The sequence below is a fragment of the Labrus mixtus genome, chromosome 2, assembly GCF_963584025.1.
Source record: "Labrus mixtus chromosome 2, fLabMix1.1, whole genome shotgun sequence".
Taxonomy (NCBI): domain Eukaryota; kingdom Metazoa; phylum Chordata; class Actinopteri; order Labriformes; family Labridae; genus Labrus; species Labrus mixtus.
The window spans coordinates 18,474,109-18,498,752 of record NC_083613.1 but is presented as its reverse complement, the minus strand read 5'-3'; the positions used below and the strand labels follow the sequence as shown (position 1 = coordinate 18,498,752).

At 37.2% G+C, this 24,644-nt stretch overlaps 5 non-coding genes across 5 annotated transcripts; all 5 read right to left on the bottom strand.

The window, feature by feature from the left end:
• Nucleotides 1–391: 391 nt before the first annotated feature.
• On the bottom strand, nt 392–463 carry trnac-gca (transfer RNA cysteine (anticodon GCA)). The gene has a single exon. It is a non-coding gene; the product is annotated as a tRNA-Cys (tRNA).
• Nucleotides 464–756: 293 nt separating this feature from the next.
• Nucleotides 757–828, bottom strand: trnac-gca (transfer RNA cysteine (anticodon GCA)). The gene has a single exon. It is a non-coding gene; the product is annotated as a tRNA-Cys (tRNA).
• A 716-nt stretch (nt 829–1,544) lies between these two features.
• Nucleotides 1,545–1,616, bottom strand: trnac-gca (transfer RNA cysteine (anticodon GCA)). The gene has a single exon. It is a non-coding gene; the product is annotated as a tRNA-Cys (tRNA).
• A 1,109-nt stretch (nt 1,617–2,725) lies between these two features.
• Nucleotides 2,726–2,797, bottom strand: trnac-gca (transfer RNA cysteine (anticodon GCA)). Its single transcript has one exon. It is a non-coding gene; the product is annotated as a tRNA-Cys (tRNA).
• Nucleotides 2,798–3,513: 716 nt separating this feature from the next.
• trnac-gca (transfer RNA cysteine (anticodon GCA)) lies at nt 3,514–3,585 on the bottom strand. Its single transcript has one exon. It is a non-coding gene; the product is annotated as a tRNA-Cys (tRNA).
• Between the last annotated feature and the right edge of the window lie 21,059 nt (nt 3,586–24,644).

The window sequence follows — 24,644 nt, the reverse complement described above, 5'->3', positions numbered from 1 at the left end:
ACATGTTCTCATTCATAAAAAAAAGCATTAATGCTTGTCTACCACATGATGGTAAAATGCATGGTTGACCAATTTATTTTCCCTCATTGATTAGATCTCAAAATAGTTATAATGAAAATCAAACTGAATGGTTACCATTTTGTCCTCAATTAATGGAGAACATTTCTCTGGTCAACCTGATTTGATATAGCTGATTATGATACGAAACAATCATCAGAATTGTTTACTTCTAGAACAATGAACAGGTGGGTGCTTCAACATGATAGGAAGTTGTAATGGTAGGCAACAATTATTAGATTTGTTTACTTCCAGAACAATGAACAGGTTGGTGCTTCAACATGATAGGAAGGTGTAATTGTTTGAACCAAATGTTCACAATACTATTCAATGAAGGGGGCACCCAGAGTTGAACTGGGGACCTCTTGATCTGCAGTCAAATGCTCTACCACTGAGCTATACCCATTAATGCATTAAATGCTCATCTACCACATGATGGTAAAATGCATGGTTGACCAATTTATTTTCCCTCATTAATTAGATCTCAAAATAGTTATAATGTAAATTAAACTGAATGGTCACCATTTTATCCTCAATTAATGGAGAACATCTCTCTGGTCAACCTGATTTGATGGAACCGTCAACGGTAGGCAACAATTATTAGATTTGTTTACTTCCAGAACAATGAACAGGTTGGTGCTTCAACATGATAGGAAGGGGTAATTGTTTGAACCAAATGTTCACAATACCATTCAATGAAGGGGGCACCCAGAGTTGAACTGGGGACCTCTTGATCTGCAGTCAAATGCTCTACCACTGAGCTATACCCCCATTCTGTTGACATGTTGTTCTCATTCATCAAAAAAGCATTAATGCTCATCTACCACATGATGGTAAAATGCATGGTTGACCAATTTATTTTCCCTCATTGATTAGATCTCAAAATAGTTATAATGAAAATCAAACTGAATGGTTACCATTTTGTCCTCAATTAATGGAGAACATTTCTCTGGTCAACCTGATTTGATATAGCTGATTATGATACGAAACAATCATCAGAATTGTTTACTTCTAGAACAATGAACAGGTGGGTGCTTCAACATGATAGGAAGTTGTAATGCATTGAACCAAACGTTCACAATACTATTCAATGAAGGGGGCACACAGATTTGAACTGGGGACCTCTTGAGCTGTAGTCAAATGCTCTACCACTGAGTTATACCTCTGTTCTTCCAACATGTTCTCATTCATAAAAAAAAGCATTAATGCTTGTCTACCACATGATGGTAAAATGCATGGTTGACCAATTTATTTTCCCTCATTGATTAGATCTCAAAATAGTTATAATGTACATCAAACTGAATGGTTACCATTTTATCCTCAATTAATGGAGAACATCTCTCTGGTCAACATGATTCAATGTAACTGTGAATGGTAGGCAACAATTATTAGATTTGCTTACTTCCAGAACAATGAACAGGTGGGTGCTTCAACATGATAGGAAGGTGTAATTGTTTGAACCAAATGTTCACAATACTATTCAATGAAGGGGGCACCCAGAGTTGAACTGGGGACCTCTTGATCTGCAGTCAAATGCTCTGCCACTGAGCTATACCCCCATTATGTTGACAGGTTGTTCTCAGTCATCAAAAAAGCATTAATGCTCATCTACCACATGATGGTAAAATGCATGGTTGACCAATTTATTTTCCCTCATTGATTAGATCTCAAAATAGTTATAATGAAAATCAAACTGAATGGTTACCATTTTGTCCTCAATTAATGGAGAACATTTCTCTGGTCAACCTGATTTGATGTAACCGTCAATGGTAGGCAACAATTATTAGATTTGTTTACTTCCAGAACAATGAACAGGTTGGTGCTTCAACATGATAGGAAGGTGTAATGCATTGAACCAAACGTTCACAATACTTTTCAACAAAGGGGGCACACAGATTTGAACTGGGGACCTCTTGAGCTGTAGTCAAATGCTCTACCACTGAGTTATACCTCTGTTCTTCCAACATGTTTTCATTCATAAAAAAAAGCATTAATGCTTGTCTACCACATGATGGTAAAATGCATGGTTGACCAATTTATTTTCCCTCATTGATTAGATCTCAAAATAGTTATAATGAAAATCAAACTGAATGGTTACCATTTTGTCCTCAATTAATGGAGAACATTTCTCTGGTCAACCTGATTTGATGTAACCGTCAATGGTAGGCAACAATTATTAGATTTGTTTACTTCCAGAACAATGAACAGGTTGGTGCTTCAACATGATAGGAAGGTGTAATTGTTTGAACCAAATGTTCACAATACTATTCAATGAAGGGGGCACACAGATTTGAACTGGGGACCTCTTGAGCTGTAGTCAAATGCTCTACCACTGAGTTATACCTCTGTTCTTCCAACATGTTCTCATTCATAAAAAAAAGCATTAATGCTTGTCTACCACATGATGGTAAAATGCATGGTTGACCAATTTATTTTCCCTCATTGATTAGATCTCAAAATAATTATAATGAAAATCAAACTGAATGGTTACCATTTTGTCCTCAATTAATGGAGAACATTTCTCGGGTCAACCTGATTTGATGTAACCGTCAATGGTAGGCAACAATTATTAGATTTGTTTACTTCCAGAAGAATGAACAGGTTGGTGCTTCAACATGATAGGAAGGTGTAATTGTTTGAACCAAATGTTCACAATACTATTCAATGAAGGGGGCACCCAGAGTTGAACTGGGGACCTCTTGATCTGCAGTCAAATGCTCTACCACTGAGCTATACCCCCATTACGTTGACAGGTTGTTCTCATTCATCAAAAAAGCATTAATGCTCATCTACCACATGATGGTAAAATGCATGGTTGACCAATTTATTTTCCCTCATTGATTAGATCTCAAAATAGTTATAATGAAAATCAAACTGAATGGTTACCATTTTGTCCTCAATTAATGGAGAACATTTCTCTGGTCAACCTGATTTGATGTAACCGTCAATGGTAGGCAACAATTATTAGATTTGTTTACTTCCAGAAGAATGAACAGGTTGGTGCTTCAACATGATAGGAAGTTGTAATGCATTGAACCAAACGTTCACAATACTTTTCAACAAAGGGGGCACACAGATTTGAACTGGGGACCTCTTGAGCTGTAGTCAAATGCTCTACCACTGAGTTATACCTCTGTTCTTCCAACATGTTCTCATTCATAAAAAAAAGCATTAATGCTTGTCTACCACATGATGGTAAAATGCATGGTTGACCAATTTATTTTCCCTCATTGATTAGATCTCAAAATAGTTATAATGTACATCAAACTGAATGGTTGCCATTTTATCCTCAATTAATGGAGAACATCTCTCTGGTCAACCTGATTCAATGTAACTGTGAATGGTAGGCAACAATTATTAGATTTGCTTACTTCCAGAACAATGAACAGGTTGGTGCTTCAACATGATAAGAAGGTGTAATTCATTGAACCAAATGTTCACAACACTATTCAACTAAGGGGGCACCCAGATTTAAACTGGGGACCTCTTGATCTGCAGTCAAATGCTCTACCACTGAGCTATACCCCCGTTCTTCTAACATGCTCTTATTCATAGAAAAAAAAGCATTAATGCTCGTCTACCACATGATGGTGAAATGCATGGTTGACCAATTTATGTTCCCTCGTTGATTAGATTTCAAACTAGTTATAATGTACTTCAAATTGAATGGTTGCCATTTTATTCTAACTTAATGGAGAACATTTCTCTGGTCAACCTGATTTAATGTAACTGTCAATGGTAGGCCACAATCATTCGATTTTCTTACTTCCAGAACAATGAATACGTGGGTGCTTCAACTTGACAGAAAGGTGTAATTCATTGAACCAAATGTTCACAATACACCCAGCTTTGAACTGGGGACCTCTTGATCTGCACTCTGTGACTGCCTCTAGGTTGGCCTCTTCCTGTTTGTTTCCCGCTGTGTTCTCCTTGTTGCAGGTAGATGTGGGTGGAGTCAGGGAGGACTCTAATGCAGCACACCTGAGCAGGCTGGTTTTGGGAGTCTCAACCGCATCCACCCATTTTTTTTTGTTTGGCTTTATTCAAGAAGAGTAATGCGCATATACAGTCAGGTAAACAAAAAACAATACTACAATGTAAATCAAGTAAAAGGCAGATTAAATAAGTAAATAACATACTGTACATAAAGGAAAGTACAAATGAAATACAGTAAGATACGGAATATAAGGTAAAATAAACAAATAAAGACGTATTTAAATAGTGAAATCATTATTTAACTAGAGGGGGAAAGGTTTTATAATAATGCAGATATTTGTTATATTTTCTGTTGTTAATTAAAAGTAGCGATTTCAGTCAGGACTTTAACTCTAGATTAAAAATTGATTAAATTAATCCACGCTCGTTTGTTTTGATTTGGACGTGACGTGCCGATTTACGTTTAATTTCGCACAGCATTGTGGGTGATAAAATACAATTCATTTCCTGATAGCACGCATCCGATCCATACTGTATGAAACCCGGAAGTTAGTATCCATACTGAAATGTTCAGTATACTGCGCGGACCCAAAAATGCATACTGAATGACCACTAAAGTTCAGTATACTGAAACTCCATACTGAATAGTACGTACTGCATACTGAACTGTGACAATTCGGAAAGGGCCACTCTCTTCTCTCCTGCATACTGCTGTTAGCATTTGTTGTTTGTGTTTTGTGTTGGAGTTTGATACTCATTTCATCCACACACATACTCACACACTCTCATCACTGCATACACACTGACCTCCTCACAAGCATGACACTATGTAATTTAATACTTTAATTAAACAACGTTGAATGATGTTGCCGACTATGTGTGGTCTCCCTCTTTTGTCACTGCTCTGTTGAGCCAGGTTGTGACAACTCAAATGCACTACCACTGAGCTATACCCCCGTTCTATCCAAGCCAGAGCAATCCCTAATTTTATAGTTGTAACAGGATGTATATTGTCCAGGCGGCCGCCTCTAGAGCCGCTTTGACAAACAGAATATTTATCGTTGATGTAGATACACAGGATGTTACGTTAAAGATGGCTAAATAAGGACGCGGGAATTGCTACTGAAAGCTGCAGTGAGAACTCCCATGATACCCTATTAGCCTCAATGTCATCTTTTTTTATCGTAGCTTTGATCGAGAGCCCCTAGAAGCGGAATCTACATATTGTATCTTCATATCAAAGGCACACCAGCAATCAATGAAGGGGGAAAGCTCATTTGAACAATAAAGATTGTGATAACACTGAAAAATAGTAACTTACAATAGTTTTGTACCATTTTATGTCATATAACTACAGTGTTAACGTGCTACTGCAACACCACTACTATTTGTGGTAACTAGTCGTAAATCAAGTTACTTTTCTAACTCAATAACGCCTGCCGATAATTAAAAGCAATCTTTACTTTATGTTAAATAGCTGTTATCTACTGGGAGAAACATTTTGGGCTGTAAACACACAAACAGGCTGATGATCATTCAGGCGTGAGCTCTCAGAAATGTCAATATTATTTTTCCCTGCTTGAGTTAAACAACTAGAATTTAGGGGTGAGTTGTAGTCTATCTGCAGGAAGAAAAATTGTGTCCACCGCCAAGAATAGTAATTCTAATCTCATGGAGTACCGAGCTAAACATCACAATTCTACTAAACTAGTGGTCAGAAAGCCCTGTGCTGTAAACACCAGGTGCAGCTCATGTTAGCTCAGCAGAGGAAGGAGGAGACACTCCATCTAAAGGCTGGTATACACTAACAGATTTTTAACCATTATGAGGCATCACACTGTATCGTTTCATTTTATATTTCATTGACTCATCAAATGTATTTAAATTGCCTTGTAACCATCTGCTTAAACCTTGTAAGGAAATATTTTACAGCATACTATTTCACACGTTATTGTGTATTCTGTTGAAATTAGTTTGAAGCTCACTGAAAAGGTCTGTGTTGGCTGTTTTTAATCTCATTCTCTCCCCCTCTACAACAACAGTGAGCATCTAGCATTCACCTTCGCCTCATTAATCAGCCTAATAACCATTTACAGCAGACTGTGACTCCCACATGGCTCTGTAAGAATACAACACAGCGAAACACATTTTGTCAGAGTTTTACCTGCAGTGCTGCAAGCATTAAAACCTTTTATATCCACTCCTCAGCCAGCTGGGTATTTAAGTATCTTAAATATCTTTTCAATTTTTAACTGAAGCTGAAGGGGGGGGGGGGGGGGTAGACTAACATCTTGGTGTTTTCTGTCTGTTATTGTATGTGCTAGTGTTTGCACATGTGGGTGGTAGTGGCTGCTTCCTTAACGTATTTCAGGCCCTTTTCCTCTTAAATGACAGATGAGATGAGACACTAATGGAGGTCAAATGCCAAAATCACTCTCTTCCCAACGCACATATTTCCTGTCACTTTTATTCTCTATTCTTACAGTCAACAAACCACATAGAGTTCCAAACCCTTTTCAGGAAATTTTAAATGTTTTTGTATTCTAATACTACAAATATATGACAGCATGCAAGCAAAAATTACCTGCCTACCATGCTAAAAGTCTTACATTTCTAAATAAAGGATGATGAGCATGAAGTAAAAAGTCGCTATCTGAAAATTTTAAATAAGTGTGGTAAACAGATGGTTGTCATAACGATTTGTTAATGTTTCCTTGAAGTTTAATAGCTCTGTAATTGTTTCAAATTTACAAGGGTCACAAAATGCATTAAATGGTTAATTATGGTTAAGTAATGCTTATTCAGCACTTTTAAGCATTTATAAAGTGTTACTTAAGGGATTTATGTTACTTAAGGGATTTATGTAAATAAGGGTCACAAAGAGCATCAATAAATGGTTAATTATGGTTAAGTTAGGCTTATTCAGAGCATTAATAAATAGTTAATTATGGTTAAGTAATGCTTATTCAGATCATTAATAAATGGTTAATTATGGTTAAGTAATGCTTATTCAGATCATTAATAAATGGTTAATTATGGTTAAGTAGGGCTCATTCAGATCATTAATAAATGGTTAATTATGGTTTAGTAATGCTTATATAACATCAACAATAATGATAGGTTAGGCTGTAAGTTAGTCCACTGATCTCAACCTTTACCAAAAATAAGTCACCAGTTTGAGGATGGACAAGTAAGTGAACAGTCATTAACCTTAAATAAACATTAATAAAAAGAAACACTTTTTTCTTAATGACATGACTTAGCTGTGAACCTCAAGACATGCATCTAAATGAACATCTTTATCAACCATTTAGTAATATTAGTTAATAGGCTTAATTAACATGTAAACCCTTCATTAATGTTAACAAGAGACATTTGTTAAGGGTTTCTTAATGTTCATTATTGTATGAATATACTGTTAATTAAGGCTTATTACTGCATTAACTAATGTTAATAGCATCCTTAATAAGGATTAAATAATGCATTAATTAATACCGTAGTTAACATGAACACCCTTAATAAATTATTACTAGACACATTAGTGTCTAGTTAACTGTTAGTAACCAATAGTTAAGGCTTAATAATGCCTTAACTAATGTTAATTAATGTACCCTTATTGTAAAGTGTTACCATACAGTCTATAAGTTGTGTGTCATTGCAAAGAAAACAAACAGTGTTGGGCTGAGCTTGGTTGTGCTGGAACATGACAGTCTTGGGTTTCAAAGCTGTTTTTAAAGCCTACATTCCTCTCAAACCTTTCAGTTCATATTTTTCTAACCTCTAAAGATGCGGGTGGCTCTGCTCACATGTATAGCACTGTTTTTAAATACACATACATAAATGCTCAAACCAACCCTTTGTTCTGAGGGGTGGTTCTTTCAATCATCGGTGGGAATTTCCCCTCATATTGTTGCTTCCTCTACCTTCCCAAAACCTTCTTTTGCACCATCTCTTCTGAAACTTCACAGGGGATGCCCTTTGGGGTTGGAAGCCTTGCACACTCCTCGTCTCGCGTCCACAATCAATCCTCCTCGTTGTTTGTGGTCCTGTGATCCTTCCACACTAGGGCCACCATGTGTTTCAGTAGGTCTTCTATAAGGTCTCGGTGTCATACATCAAACACCCCCTTCATGTGGTTTCATAACATGTTCACTGTGTTGCTGAAAAGAGCTTAAAGAAAGAAGGAGACTTGTCAAGTGTGAATGGTTGTCTCAGTCCTTCTCCTGAATCTTTCAAGTGAACTATTAAGGAATTTTTTTTTTAAATAGTAATGACTGAGACTTTCATTGGAGTTTGAAGCAATGTTGGCCTGCCATGTCTTCAAATTAGTGCAGGGAAGCTTTGACAAGACTTTCCGCTGTAAAAACAAATGATGGCCTTGAAGCAACTCCTTTGCTCACACCCTCCACAGCTCAGCTCCCTTCAGGAATTAAGTTTGCATTCTCTGCTTGGGACCCAGAACCAGAGCCAAAGATATGATGAGGAGATTCTTAGGTGTAATGTCTTCTGATTTTGCTGAAGTTTTGGTACTTGAGCTGTAGTAGTCAGCTTTCATAATTAATAATGCAGGAACTTAAGGTTCTAATGCTTCAAGGAACCACATTTAAAATGCAAGCTAGTTCAAAGAACAAAGTTATATATGTGCATGTTGGAAATTAAAGTGTTTATTTGTTTTTACACTCGTTTTGTTTAACATTACATCAAATACTTAGATGACAGGAGGTAGTGAGACAGTCGTGCAACCAAAATGTTACCTGTGCAATCTATGCAACAGAACACACTGTACTGTAGGTCTGCCTGAGAGTGGCTGCAGTTAAGTTTCTTTACACACAGTTTAAAAATAAAGAGAACAGGCTGCAGTCTAAAATAACTGAAATAACTCAAACTTTTTTGCATCTGTTTACCCCCTTGTAAAAATGTAGCAGTTAACCTTTAGTGATGAATGACTTTGACCAGGGTACTACCACAGGTCTTTCCAACCAGGGTAATTCTCCCAACAAGCAAACGGACAAAAACAAACATGGACTCAAGTTTTTAATTTTGGAACAAAGCATCATAAGTCACAGAAAAGGCACAGCGTGGTGTGAATGATGAGCACCAGCAAGTAGGCACACAAGCAAGGCTTGAAAAGCACGTACACAGAGGGAAATACACACATCACCAATGACTGAAGGAAAGCCACTTCCCTAAACCTCCCATCTGGGGAAGTTTTGGTGGTTTTCTGTGTAAATTTGCACAGTTGCGGTTTCTGCAGAGCTACTAAGAAAAGTCAGTAAAGCCATTTGGAGCTGAGGATACGCATCAGGACGGGAAGGAGATTTACTTACCTCTCAGGACAAGCTCATCAATTCACACACCGATATTGGGTCTTTTTTATAAAGGTTTGTATGGCCAAAACTAGCTTAGGTCCTTGTCTTACCATTGTAAACAGAGTGTGGATGTGAAAAAACAATCTTATCTCCCAAACATATAACTCGGTTTGTGAACTGAAAATCTTAAGGGTGTACATCTCGGGCTACAAACTTTATAACTTGTTATTTAAATCTGAAGTTTTGACCTGGAGAATGATTCATTATTGTACAACAGAAGCAGTACTGGATATATAACCATTAGAATTTAAATCAAAAGACATAATCCACAATGTTTTTGCAGCTTTAAAGGAGAACTGATCAAATATTGTAATTAATTAGCTAATTGGCAAATTAGCATTGATGTTGAATATAGTAACAATTACTTGCTTAACTTTAATATGTTAGCACAGCTGTAATAAGCATACCAATATTCAGTTAGCATATTAGCAATAGCTTAAAGTAACTGATTTTTCTGTACTGAAGCCTAAGCGAAATTCATGCAGGTAAGTTTTCCACTCGGTCTTGTTGTTTTAGGTACATGAAAAAGTGGTTTACTCATTTAATTTGATGCTTGAGATTGAGTTTAAATATTCTGTTTTGTATTTTCATTATCCAAGCCATTGAAAAATAATAAAAAATATGAATCTACAAATTATAATTCCTGGACAGAGAGGTATAGGAGAAAAAATGGGTCAGAACTGGCAGGTAGGTGAGGGGGTTAATAAAATATGTAAGAAGAGAGATGGAGGGAGAAAAGAGAGAAAGAACTAGATGGAGATTGAAGGAGAAAATGACTCTGAGGTAAACTATTTCTGGAATGCACCTTTGCTTAAAGGCTAACCGGGCAACACACTACCAGGCACACACACGGTTAGAACTCACCCATTTCTACAGTGTAATACAGGGGCATTGGGTTTCTACTCTTTCCCCACAAGCGCTATCTGATTTAGGGGACTTCCTGCACCCCCCATCCTGGGTCCCTTCATTCTTTGATATTAAAACTTAATTTGTGCATGCTACTTCAAGTGTGTGTACTCATGCCAGAAGCCTATTCATGCTATAAATAGTCATGTCTTTAGTCATGTTGTGTCTATTTCTAGGCATTTTATTATCTTTCTGGTTGTTTTAATTTTCCTTTGTTTGTTTTACATTTCATTTTTGTTTTTTGATGTGACTGACTTTTCAACAACAAATGCTAGCAGCCTCTTTTACCAGAGCTCCTGACCTCGGCCCCAAAGGCTGATTCCCAATAGGCCCATTCAGTAATCCAACAATGGTGTGAGGCTGCAGGACCAGCTGTTACTGTGAGTTTTTCACAGTCTGCATATTGATTGTTTGAAAACTAGACCTGTGAAAGAGAGGCAGCGAATGCTAGATTAACTGCCTCTTGTCTTTTGTGAAGAGCATCACACTGAGTTGATGAGAGTTGCAGGGTTACCTGATTCAGCAGGTGTTGAGATGTTAGCAAACTTTGGCAAGCTGAGCATTTCGCTTTATGAGTGAACTACAAACATACTGCATTATGGGTCCTCTCAAATATTACATTTTGTAAACAGACATGTGTTTTATGTTACTTGCCGTGCATAACAGACAACGTCTAATAATGGTGGCCTTCAAATGTCTTTCAAAAATGTCACGGGATACAACACTCAAGCCAAATGTTTTTTATTCTCCTTTAAAGATTAAAAAATGATCTATAATAACTGCTGTATAACATCAAGGATACTAGGCTACTTTGCAAACGGTGAAGAGAATTTAATTTTCACAGCAACTTAATTTATTTTCTCTGTCTGGTTAATGTTAGCCTATGTGTTTGATGTTGGATCAAGCCCTACTTCCCCCATTGCTGTCACAGCCACTGTCCTCACTTTTTCCTGTTTCACAAGACATCTTCTCTCACAACACACAAACTTACCTAAGACCTGTCTTCTACCTCTCTCTGGATAAGTCAACGAACAATACCACAGTTAGATTTTTCTTTAAGCAACATTAGCCTCTTTTGCCTCTTTTGTCCGTCTGAAGAAATTGATCAATGGTTGAGTCTAATAGCAGGAAGCTAAAAAGTTGAAGGGGCTCAAATGGCCACAATTTCTTTTATCTCCTTTGCTTTCAAGATGGTTTAATGTTTAATACACATAAACGCACACACCCGCTCACACACATAAATTGAAACACTATCCTAAGAGTTCTCTAATGTCTTGCCATGCAGGTGTGTGCTAATCTTCTAAATCCAATAATAATGGCTATCCTGATCTTCCTATGATCCCATCTACATCAGTGGAGCAGCTGTCGAGCGTGTACAGATTAAGTAGACCTGCACACTGGTGTTTACAGTACACACAAATACCCATACAAAAATGTATTAATATTATCTGTACTAGTTCAAATCCTTATCTTCCTTTGCACATTTTGACAGGAAAATTTTTCCTCAACCTTCAATCTATCTCATTTAATTTTCTGGAACGTTTTTATGAAGTTATCTTTGTTTATTAGCCATGCTAGTGACATTATCAAGCATCGTCAAATTGAGCGTGCTTGTTAGCATGTTGGTACTAGCATCTCGTTTCTTTCTTTTATGCTCAACTGCAACCTAAACCAATCATTGTTGTTGGGCAATGTTTTTAGATACTATTTAATATATACTAATAAATGTTCACTCAGAGATCCATGTCGGAAGATTCAAATAATTAATACGCTTTTGTGCCTTATGCAGAAATATTCACTGAATAATTTAGTGAAACATAACTTCTATCTGCCATCAACATCTTTCATAGTGTCTTGTGTGTGTCATGTGTGATCAGGGGCACGATAAAAGCAGAGAAATTTTATGAGCTGGCCGGAGTCCAGTCTATGTAAGAATAAAAACTGAAAGCGACTGTGTAACGTGCCCGGCATTTCTTCATTTAGATGATTAAAACAAGAGCAAAAACAATTAAATTTAAGCCTTTTTAGCTCTCTTGTTCCCTAACATCTATTTAAAATTCTAATTTTCTTTAAAAATTTCTATTTTCCCCTCCTTTGTGGCTGTGTACAGCTGAGACTACTTTCTTAGTCTGTATACTAGACTTAACAGCCTGACCCTTTGCTTTTTATTTAGGGATACATTTTGACATGCTATTTGGCACAATCATGTCTCTGCAAAAAACTTTATTTAAACACATGACATCAGCAAATTAATCCATTTTATCTCCATATGCCTCTATGAAAGGCGCCCAGTCATTGCAATCGTAACACTCCTGCAGACACAGAAACACATACACTCCTAAAGAGAAGTGTTTGATGGTCCATTGCAGGTTATGGAAAATACTATTGCATTTATAACAGATGGGGGAATTTACAGCACTGAGACAATGGAGGAAAATGAACATCACTAAGCAAACAACAGAGGAGTTTATGAAAGCAAAGGAAAAGGAAAAAAGGAGAAGGGAAATTTTGAAGAATTGTTTGAAAAAGATTGAGATCATAACAAGTGTAGCAAAATCTGATCATTTATTTAATTGGTTCGTAATGGTTGAGGTTAAAAACACATCTGGTTTTGGAGTTATGCAAGTGGAAGAACAGACAAAGGAAAGATGAGGAAGAGTAAAGGAAGAGGGAATAAAGGGAAAAAAGGCGAAATTATAGGCCTAAATGATATGAGGGAAGAGGGAAGAGGTTGAGTAAAGGAGGTAGAGATGATCGATGATGAAAAAAGAAAGATATAATCAAATAACTGAATGAATGAAGAACTCAATAAAGATGTGATACAGAAAATGATGGATGGGAAGAATGTAGTGGCTATATAGATGAAAGGATAAAGGGGTTGGAGGATATCATGCCACAGACCAAACAAATGAATTGTTGTAATTCATTGAACGAGTGGCAAAGATGGTAACAATAAAAGGAAGGGTGAAAAGAGGAGATTGGAATAGATGAAGGAGAAACTACTCCAAAGATGATGGCAATGGAGAAAAAGGTGAAAGGGCATTTGAAAATGAAAAGTGATGGAGGAATGGATGTATGAAATATGTGATGTGTAAAAAAGGTAAACAGGGTACAGCTGTAAGGCATGGAAAAAAGTTTGAAAGAAGTAGAAAGAAGAGGTTGAGCAACTCAAGAAAGTGCAGAAGAATATGGTTTATAAAAACAGGGAAGCAAATAGAGCTTAAAGAATGGAAGGAGGAAAGAATAAAAGTTGGTAAAGAGGGAGGGGATAAAATGGGAAAATCCAAGTTACTCATTATACCTTTGTTGAGAAAGTAACAACTCTTTCATCAATGGTTTGGCATGTGTACCTCTGTGTCAACGTGTGCTTGAAGCTCTGTAGCTGCATGCCTGATGTGACGTGCGTGTGTGTCTGGTCGCAGCCTGAGGGAATGACTGAGTGAGTGACTAATTGTGCCGTCTGCTCGCCATAACACACACACACATGAACACACCAAGATTATGCAATCATCATCAGGATAATCTCCATGGCCCGGTATTTTTCCCCCCGACACGTCTAGATTACTCTCTGGTCTGGAAATCCTTTACTCGGTTTATAATCCCTGACCCCTTGCATGACACCATGCATCTATCCATCCATGCAGCCTTTCCTGTGGTCACTCAGCAGTGATTAACTAATCCTAAACTTCTTGGGAAATTGGCCATCTCTCCCGTCATCATTTAGCCATTTAGTTTTGGTTTATGTTACAAGAAGGATTTTGACATCTGTTTTAAACATGCATGTTAACATCTAGGGTTGAATATTATATAAATATAGGCCACTTCTAGGACCATATGTTTGGGTTAAGTATTTTTCAGTGTTCAGTATCATTGAAAGACGAATATTTTAAAAGAGTCAAAAAGATTAGTTCCCTTCAACTTTTTTGTCACACATACTTAATTGCAACTACATTGAAAATTCTGTTCAGTTTGCTGGTTAGTTGCAGATGATGCAGCCTTCATGTTGATCAGCAAAGGAGTATCCCAGGGTTCTACCAAGGGCAATTTTATGCCAATCCCAATCAAGAGAGACCAATTCCTAACTTGCCATATTGTGACCTGTGTTGTTCTGTCGGCTGGCACTCTTTGGGTCTCATTGGGAGAAACATTATTCTAATTATTTGAGCTTCAAAGTGGGTGATATGTGGGGAGAGATGGCAGGATGGGCTCCGTCTCCCACCAATTAGGGTCCTACTTGGATGATGACACTGGTGACCTCAACAGTGCCATGTACAAGAAGGTTACTGGAGAGGTTAAATTAGAATCTCAATTGGGCTAGTTTGAAGGTAAAGACTAGGCCCAGTAAATCAAGAGGCATTTTAGTGTCCAGAGGATGGTTAATAGGGAATACGTTTTAGGTATAGGAAGAAATCCCATCTATTAGGAAAAAGTCAGTGAAGAGCTTGGGCAGGTGGTATGTTGGGGGCCTGAAAGATAACGAACAGATTGAACAGCTTAGGAAAGCTGTTGCAGAGAAGAGGAAGGATAGGTAAGTCAGGGCTCCCAGGTATGTTGAAGTTATGGTGTTAACAGTTCGGACTATTCCCTATTGATGGGCCCACTCTCAGTTTATGAAGTGTCGATATCAAAGGTGAATATGCTGGAGCGGTTAGTTTGTTAGTTTATAAGGAGATGGTTAGGGGTGCCTCATTGTCTTGGTAGTGTGTCATTTAATTGGAAAGGGATAATTCAGCTACCAACTAGTCTAACCGAATGTTACATTGGAAAATAGACAGTGACACTATCATACAGTTTAATCCTCTATTTGACAGCAACCAAAGATTTTAAGGTGGAATGTTTTCTTTCATGGTACTCAGTGGATGAGTTGTACATAAATCGTTTGTTTGGGCTGTGATGGCCATGTGGTAGGGTAGGTAAGATATAGAAGTTCTACGTGTGGATATGATGTGCAGTGAGAGCTAGCTTGGAGGGGGATGACTCTGGGACACTGGAGCTCACTGCCGCCTTCCTGAGGTGTCATGGGACTAATTGGACAAACATTAGCGAAGGGAGATTCCCACTTTACAACCCTGGTGATGTTCTGGCTCTTGCTGTCCATCATTCTACACGGTTGAGTTGTGGGGGCCAGAAAGGGCCATGTAGTACGGTAGGTAGTATCGGCGTTGCTCGCATCAACATAGCCTGATTCTGTTGAAGGTGCAAATGCGGTTTTGGTTGCAGGCAGCCATAGGGTAGGTTATAAAACTTGTGAATAGGGCATTGGGGCATAATTGGGATGAGGGGAGTCTTCACTGAGCCCTTATCCTTTCATTAGGGCACAAGTACCTTGATTTTATATCAAACTACATGTATGTGGCAATCAGAAAAAGGATTTGCCATTGAACTGATCTGACTCAGTCTCAGGCAAAGTAAAACCTAATTTGTCCTGTGACTTGAATAACACATGTACTCAGACACTGATCCTGTCAGAAATTTATGTAAGTAACTCAGTTTTGGGCCAAAAGATTTGTCTTTCGAACGATATGTTCGAATATGTAAAATCAACACAAGATTATCTTTTTCATGTTAGAATTATTTTGGGCTATAATTTTTCTTGCAAAGGAAAGATCCCCGTGGACTCAAAGATTAGGCGTAGAAAGTGTATTCTCAATATCTCTTTGACCATAACTAAACACATGACTGCTTTCTGATAAACAGGAATAAGGCATAATGGTGTACTGACAGAAACAATAAAAATATCAGAATCTCTTTATACTCTTATACATTAGAATAAGCTTCCTTTGTTGTGGTCTTACTGTATATAGTATAATATTTGAAAGTACTTTGATGCTAGGCTCTTTCCTCTGTTTCTGTGTGCTTTCACAACAGCCTAATTCCTTAATGGGGATTATCAAAGTTTCATCTTACCTCTAATGCCATGAATAAAGGCTTTTAAAACATTTTACCTGGTTTGCTGTGATGGCCAAGGTCCCCTCTGTTTGATGTTAAGAGAGACTCTTTCATCACTTCTCACCCAAACACAGATATGGCAAAATAATTATATCTACTTGATCTTTGTTATTTGAGCTGGAGGAACAGTATGAGCTGTGACACACACAAACAGATGAAGGGAACACCCTTCAAACCCACTGTATTCCTCCTCTATCTTTCATCGCTAATAGGTAAATCTGCACATTATGTTTTTATGTTAGCTCATATGTTGATGAATGATTAGCCCACATCAATATCCTCGACAGAGTCTCATGGATGTCTGCTTGAAAATATGAAGATGAACATCACAAAGTTTTATTAAATGGCCTTATATTTAGATATTTAATTCTGATTTAAACAAGTAAAACTACTAACGAAACGGGTTAAGGGAAAGGTAAACTAATGTAGGTGCTCAAATAAGCCAGATCATCTCCCATGATGCTTCAGTTGCAGAATGATTGAGAAATTGTCTTCTCTCTTCTTCTACTTGTCTTTGTGCTGCTGCAACACCCAAATTTCCCTTCCGGGTATCAATAAAGTATTATCTTATCATATCTTATCTTCAGTTTCCGATATAAACTTGAGAAGAACATTTTTATGTGTTGAGTATAAGAGCAAAAGTAAATATATCGCTCTCTATCTCTATCTCTCTCTCTTTCACTCAATCTCTGTCTATTCCTCTCATATTAATTGCACTGTGCAGACACTTTCTATGAACACATACAGTATATGTAATACACACCATACAGAGAGTTATTTGAGTACTTTTGCCATTGACTGTATTTTTAGATAAAGAGAAGATAAAACAAGCTCAGACAGATAGAATCAAGTTTCAGCTGACAAATATATCATATTGTATTTTCTTTAATGCAGCAACTCAGGGATGTTTATGATCCCTGGAAGCATTTTCACCTCCATAACTCTTTGTGATTGTGCATGTGTATGTGTGTGTATGTCTGTGTGCTGAGGTGTGCCGGATGAAAATTGTGTGTCAGCCACAGTTCAAGTAGCACTGAAACCCAGAGCAACAAGTGAAAATCAAAACACGGACAGCTGGTCCCACACACAGAGTGGAGTGTGATGTGGAAGAGTTAGCATAGACAAATAGAAAAAGGGAAAGCAACACAGATAAATGAGATATGAAGAGGTGACAGACAGACCAGGAAAGAAGGCGAGGTAGAGTTCAACTATTGTGAACCGGATGCGTTGGCATTGACCAAAGCGGTAAAGATGCAGAGAACATTTATGAATTGTTCATTGTCCTTAGCACCTTACATGTTTGAGAGCCTCTCTAAAATATTTCTTTTAGACACTGATTCTTCAAAAAGTTTAAGTAAATTAGCTTGAGCTTCAGACTAGCTGCAAATTAGACACTTCAGACTAGTTTTTTCCTGACATTCAGATTGTGATGTGTTTTTTCTTCTGGAAAAAAAGGAGGTTTTTGTGGTCGTCATGTGCTATTTTTTAGTATTGTTCATTAATTATTCATCATTTGTAAGTTTACGTGATAAAGAAACCTAGTTGCTGCTCAACTGGAGAGTCCCAGAAAAGTTCAATTTCAATCTTTTTTAACCATAGTGTGTTAGTGTGTAATTGAAATGTGAATAAAAGTAAAAGGCTTTAGATTTTAGAAATTTAAAAATATTTTAAATTTTAATCCCTAAATAAAAGTTTACAAAAACAAAACTATCTCTGTTGCCCTCAGTTGTAGAGAAAGCTAGGCCATTATTAGAGCAGCTTATAACAGAAGCCTTTATGCACGACGACTAGATTATAGATTAGAAATGTTGTAAAAGAAACATTTGTATTTTCTGATCACTCAAATGTTTTTTTTACTGCTTTTAACAAGTGTTAATATACTGAAACACTTTCTGCAGAGCTGTCGAAAAATTGTAAAACTGTATCAAACTGTATTAACACATGAATCTTCATTGGGATGAATAAGGCACCTATACTTTTTGTAGAATGTACATCACACACTCTTCTGTTGGATTCAAGTTGGTGCTTTTCAGTCGCAATTAAATTTGACAATCCCTTACAAAATGTCCTTCCTGGGTAAAGTCTTTACTCTTAGGCAAACTTTACAATGAACAATAGGGGTTTTTTTTAAGATTGAGCGCTCCTGCCAATTCAAAGTTTTTGCAGCTTTTGCCAATAGTCTAATTTATCACAGTTCCGATTTACTGTCAGGTGTCTGACAGTAAATCAAAATGTGTCAAGCCGTTTCCATGGATTTTATTAGAATATTAATCATACCAAATACCTACATGCTTGATTAGATTGAACGAGAACACAATCCATGTATAGTGTGGGGTCAAATCATAAAAGGACTTTTTTTGCAGGAGGAAAACATGCATCTGATGTCTGCAGGTCATGGAAAAATCAAACTCACTCTGAGGTCCTGACCCGGGCAAACATGAATGTGTGAAGCTTGCCTCACACTCTACATCTGGTGGATTTGTTCTCGTAAATCTCTCTCACTCACACTCTCAGACACACACTCACTGGAACACACTCCAACTATTGAGCTCCCTCACACCACTCCCTCCATCCATCGTGGTCTTTCATGTATCAATGGCTCCATTGATAGGCTTGCGTGAGTCTCTCTGGGTGGATCCTGCTGTTGGAGTTTAGCCTTCCATTAGACAACCTGATCCCAAGTTTCCACACACATATGTTCATAAATCAGTCATAATATTCTCTTATACGTATTATGGCCATTTTTAGAAACTTAAAGGTAATATGAGGTCAATCTTATCCATAATGTCACAGTTGCTTTGCAGTACATGAAACAATATGGATATATTATTTTTGAGAAAAATATGGCTGGAGGGCATTATTGGGCTTATACTATTTTAACAAGTTGTACTCTGCTCTTGTATAGTAAAATCAGTCTAAAATCAAAATTAGCCCCTCAAAATATGTCAGAAAACTAAATGTTGTCTTGTCTGCTGTCATGACATCATACAGAGTTGCATATAACTTGGTAAACACCTTTTCAGGTTTTGTGTCTGGATTAACTGTATTGCCACCAATTACTTAAACTGAGCCTTTTCAAATTTGATGATCTGTTAATTAGGTCAGGTCCTGACTGATACCAGAATTTCTCTTATAGATTCAAAGTAATTTTTTTAGTTCAGTTAATTTTTTTGTATATTTTTTCACCTTTATGGCTCTGACAGCAGAAGGAGGGATATGAGGAGGATAAAGTGCTGTAGAGATGCATCAAAGGGCTGAGGCCAGAAGTCAAACCTAGTGTGTAGGGTCCTCAATGTCTAGAAGACTGTAGAATCTGTATAAGTGTTGCTTGCTCTACCAACTGAGCTAAAATGCCACCCAAACCCCTCGTTCATATTTTTTGAAAATAAAACAATGCAAACACACATAAATATGGATGGATATTACCATCATGTGATTCATGTCATTTGCATGGGCTGGCACAAATGTGTCCAATCATTTCAGTTTCAACTTGTATGTATCTGAGACTTCCCTTTGCTTTTGATATACTGCATCGTTAAATGTTGAGTTTTAATTTTGAGATTACATTGACTTTGGTGACAAGATTTTTTTTAAAAAGGGCTTCGTAATGGCTGTTTGTGATGTCATAGCTCTAAAAGAGTCTGAAGGGAAGTTCATGTGTACCGTAAAAGTTGTTTGAAAGAGCTTGGATTAAAATACTAGTAAGATACTATATTAGTAACACTGATTATCATGATAACAGTTATAACTAAAATACTATCAGTTATGGAAAGAAAATGCCAAAAAAAATGTAGGAGAAACAGTCAGTATGGAACATTTGTAGTAATATTCTTATTATATTCTGTTTAAAGCCACGGCAGAATAACATTGCTCCATGTAAACACCACAGTCAAAGGCTCAAAATCGATTATAATTCTAAAATGTTGCAGAGGGGTAGCTGTAGATGAAACCCTTTTATAAACCAACCATCTAACCTACATGTTTGTTCAGACCTAAGTTGTCCATGAGAACAGTAAGGAGGTTAGTATTTAAATCAGTGAGAATTAACCCTTTATGGTGAAAAACAAATGTTCACAAACCCAAACTGAATTTATATATTTATTTTGTAGCCATAAATGCAACATATAAATAGATAAGGACAATGGTGTCGTGTTATTCTGTTTCAGACAGGGGGAAGGCACAGCTCCAGACATGAGCTCACAGGGAGACTCCCTCTGATGTGGTGAGAAGGTAAGGGGTGAAGGTTTGTGGTGTCTGCAGTACCCAGGTAAAGTTCTTTAAGTGTGTGCAGCATCATACCTGCCTAGAAACACACCCAGCCACAGTAATGCATGCACTCACTTGCATGTGTGCATTCATCCCTACAAATACTTAATGTGAACCCAAATTATTTGAATGTTCAAAGAAATATGTTTTTCAGGACTTTGAGCAGACAAGATGGTTGACGGTTTAAGAAGGGGATGAACAAGTAACCAAACTTTCTGAAAGATTCAAGCTATTAAGCAAGGCATTCAATCCAGAAACCCCCAAGTGGCCCACATTAACTGTGACTGTGGTTTTACTTAGTCAGCTCGTCTGATTAAGTGAAATACAAACATTCACACATACAAACATCAGACATATCAGGGTCAGATTTTCCTTTCATTACCTGAAAGTTTTACAATCCCCTGTTTCCAAAATATGTCTCAATCACTGTCTGTGTGTACATCTATTGATGTGGTTGTAACCATTGTTACGCACTTTACAGTCCTATTACTATTTATAGACTGCAAAGCATGTCATTATCGGCAGTGATTCATACAGGTCCAATGATAAGATGAACAGAAACGTGTGACTTTCACCAATGCCGTTAACCTTTTTTGCTCATGTGGTCAGTCTAAAGTCATATAAGACATTTAATACGTTATCAGTATTTAGTTAAATCATTCCCCAATAACTGAATTCATAGTGGGAGTTCAGAAAATGCTCTTAGATATCTTGTGAGGAATTTTAGTTGGGTCTCGGTTTTGGCGCCCGCTGTGGACAAAGTATAACCTTTCATTTCTTTTGTCATTTGGACCTGTACATGTAGTGTTTTAAAACCCCGAAATCTTCCCCTGCTTTATTCAGACAGTTAATGTTGCATCGCTCCTTGAGAATCCTCCTGGCAGTGCTCAGGCATCAAATTGTCAATCCTATTGATGTTTGCTTCTGTAGGTCATAAAGAGGCATCAATCATAACATTGATGTCTTTCTTAACCAGCTTAAATCTTCTCACAGTAATGTTAATTACTTAACACCTACATTAATTTTGGCTAATGTAAAAACCTTGCAGACTTCCTTCCTCACTCCCAAGACAGATTTTTCTGTGACGTCAAGCTAAATTTGGGAAGTTTCATTTCAGGTCTAACGTCATATCTTCAAGAATCTGACAAATTATTTTCATTTAACCTCTTCCTGTTTGATAAGCAACAACAAAGGCAATGGAAACTGGAAATCCAGAGAAAAATCAGGACTCATTTCAAGTTAAAAAAAATTAGGTATTTCATTGGCTACCATCAGAATACAGCTAACATTAGCATTCAGGCATTTGCTTGCTTACATTAATGATAGGGAATCATGGATATGATAGAAAAAGTGTAAACTAAGTCTGAGTTTAACTCATTGGGAGTTTAGGCTGAGGGGTAACAAACACTTTTTAAATAAGCTCAGAAAACACTGCAGTGTTAGTTAAATATTAACAATGAAAATCCACTTTGCCTCAGGCTGTGTCACCTTTCAATATTTAACCTAAGCCTATATTAACCTAAGTTGTTGAAAAGAATGATTAATGTGTTGCAAAACGGTGTTTACACTACATTATTACATGTATACTGCCACATCCAACAATAATAAACCCACTAATGTAAACTCTATATTCCTCCTCTGTCAATGTATTACTCCTTACAATTAAAGGGTAATACTTAAACCGCTATAAGCCTTCAAACAGCAACAAAAACAAATAAACAATGGAGGTAACCCTAACTAAAAAGTCTCTTTAAATTATAATACAAACTATCAATTTGATCACTCAAACCAAAGTAGGAGTTTATTCTTTTGTAGTAGTGAGGAAAGATTGCTCAAATTAAACTCAGTAGTGGTTAAATGATAAATTATGTTGACATTTAATAGTGTAATTAATTTAATGGTTAAGCTGCACCATTCTTGAAAGTGTAGCTTGAGGATGAAGGCATGTGCTAGCTTGTGGAAGAAGTCAAACTTGGACAAAGCAATGACACTCACTAACTTAGAAAGAGGTCCTGAGGCAAATTCTTCTTACAGTAAGAGGATTTGTGATTAAAAAATCATCTGACACTAACCTGCTGATCTAGCTTAGGGACAATTTGAGGAAGTGGACGAATCTGACCGGCAAGAAAAACAACAAACATCTCCTTTTAAGGAGTTTTTCCGCCGGCTGCCCGAAACTGGGGAGGGGGGGTGGGGGGGTGTACGTGTGTGTCCACTACCTGTGATGTAACACATAAAGAATTCCCTACTGGCGAGACTGCAGGGAGGTTTAAGTTAATAAGTGACAATATGTAACAAGACTTACTGGCCTCTGTACCATACACACCACACAAATACATACCCATGCACATGCACACACACATATATATACACACACACACACACACACAGATAGAGAGAGAGAGGCATTTTTTGTTTTGGCTGAAATATATATATATTTTTTTTATAGAATTAAAGTGTTATACGTGTTATCGTAGACAAAGCAATGAAAAGTCTAATGTGGAGGGTTTTTTCTAACCACCTGAAACTTAAGGTTACTCTAGGCATCATCTTGTCTCTTTGTTGATCCTGTCCTAGTGAATCTACTCCCTGATTGTCTTGGTGGTGTTTGTAGGTCATAGAGAGGTGCAATAATTATTTTCAGGATGTTTGAGCTAAAAACTCTCCGTAGCGTTATAATAAATAAAAAACTGAAGAAAAAAAACAGCAGTACAAAAACAAGTCCCATCCCTAAAAGACCAAGTCCGAGTGTTACCATAATGTATCTCCTCCTAACCCTAACTCACTTGCACAAATGACTCATCTTGATGACATCATTGCAGTGAGGTCATAGTCCTGTAAGGCTTGCAGTGGATTAGTATGCTGATGTCATACTGTTCTCAGGAGAGTTTAAGCCTGACCATGCTGTGAGTGTCAGAAGATTAAAAAGTGTGCCATGCTGCTGCTGATGATGTCATGGTGTTGAGTCCTGCATTTGACCCATATTCTATTTCATCCCCGTGTCCAGTGGGTGCTGAATTCTGCAGCACCCCCTGTCATTGATAGGAGGAACACACGCAATGTGTAAAAAGTTAACTATCTTAAAATAACTACACTCTGAACATTTGTTTTTTTACACTTATAATTACATATTATACAGTGCCTGAAAAAAAAAAAATGGATAAATATGTGTGAAAATAATCCATTGCTCAGACCTGAAAACAGCATCACATCAAGCCAAAGTGCAACAGGGTCGACTGCGAGTCAGCCTATCTTGGGGAGACATTCAGCAGTAGAAGCAAATAAATTACACAGAGTTTTTCTACATTGAAAGTCCCAAAAACAAAATGAAAACTGAGAGAAAGGACGCTGGGTTGCTCCACAGTGTCTCCCAACAATGCACCTGCCCTTCACCCACCCAAAATAAATGCTTCACTTCCTTCAGGATATGTTGGAGAGGTTGGTCATCATGCCTTTAACACACATCTAGTCCACAATTTAAACATGTTAGCTACTACTAATATAGTTATTACTTTTGGCTATAAATGCACAGTCTAATTTAATATTGGGTCGTAGCCAAACGTAACAACCTTCAAATAATCATAAATAGTGTGTGTGAATAATGTGAATGGATCTTGTAACTGACAGAATAACTGTTTGTTCAATAAATAGTTTGCAGCGGTTGTATTTGTTAAAAAGGGCAAGAACTATAAAAAAATTAGATTTTTGTTTGTGAAAAGTGCTCAAACTCGAATGGTATGACTTGTATGTACAGTGTTCGTGAAAACCAAAAGCCACAGATTGGAAAATGTTGTTTTGTATGCAGTGCGCTTTGCTCATCTCGTTTTAAGACGTATTGACAGTAACTTGACGTGTTGAAGGAGTGTAGGCGCGTGCACATAGCGCCTGCATTTGTGCTGTCCAGCACCCATCAGTCAAAATACATTCCGGAGCGCATGCCTGTGTTCTTGCATTTCACATAGACGTTTTGGTATTCTTTTTAGTACTGGTGTTAAAATTAGTTATCAGCTCAGCTGAAAAAAGAACTGATCAAGAATATGAAAAAATAAAGCTTGTTATTAGTCCAGCTTCTGAGTTATGTATCTTTCAAAGGACTGAAAATAAGGACTGTTAAATGTTTTTAAACTTCTATAACATTTATGATGATACTGAAAGAACAGC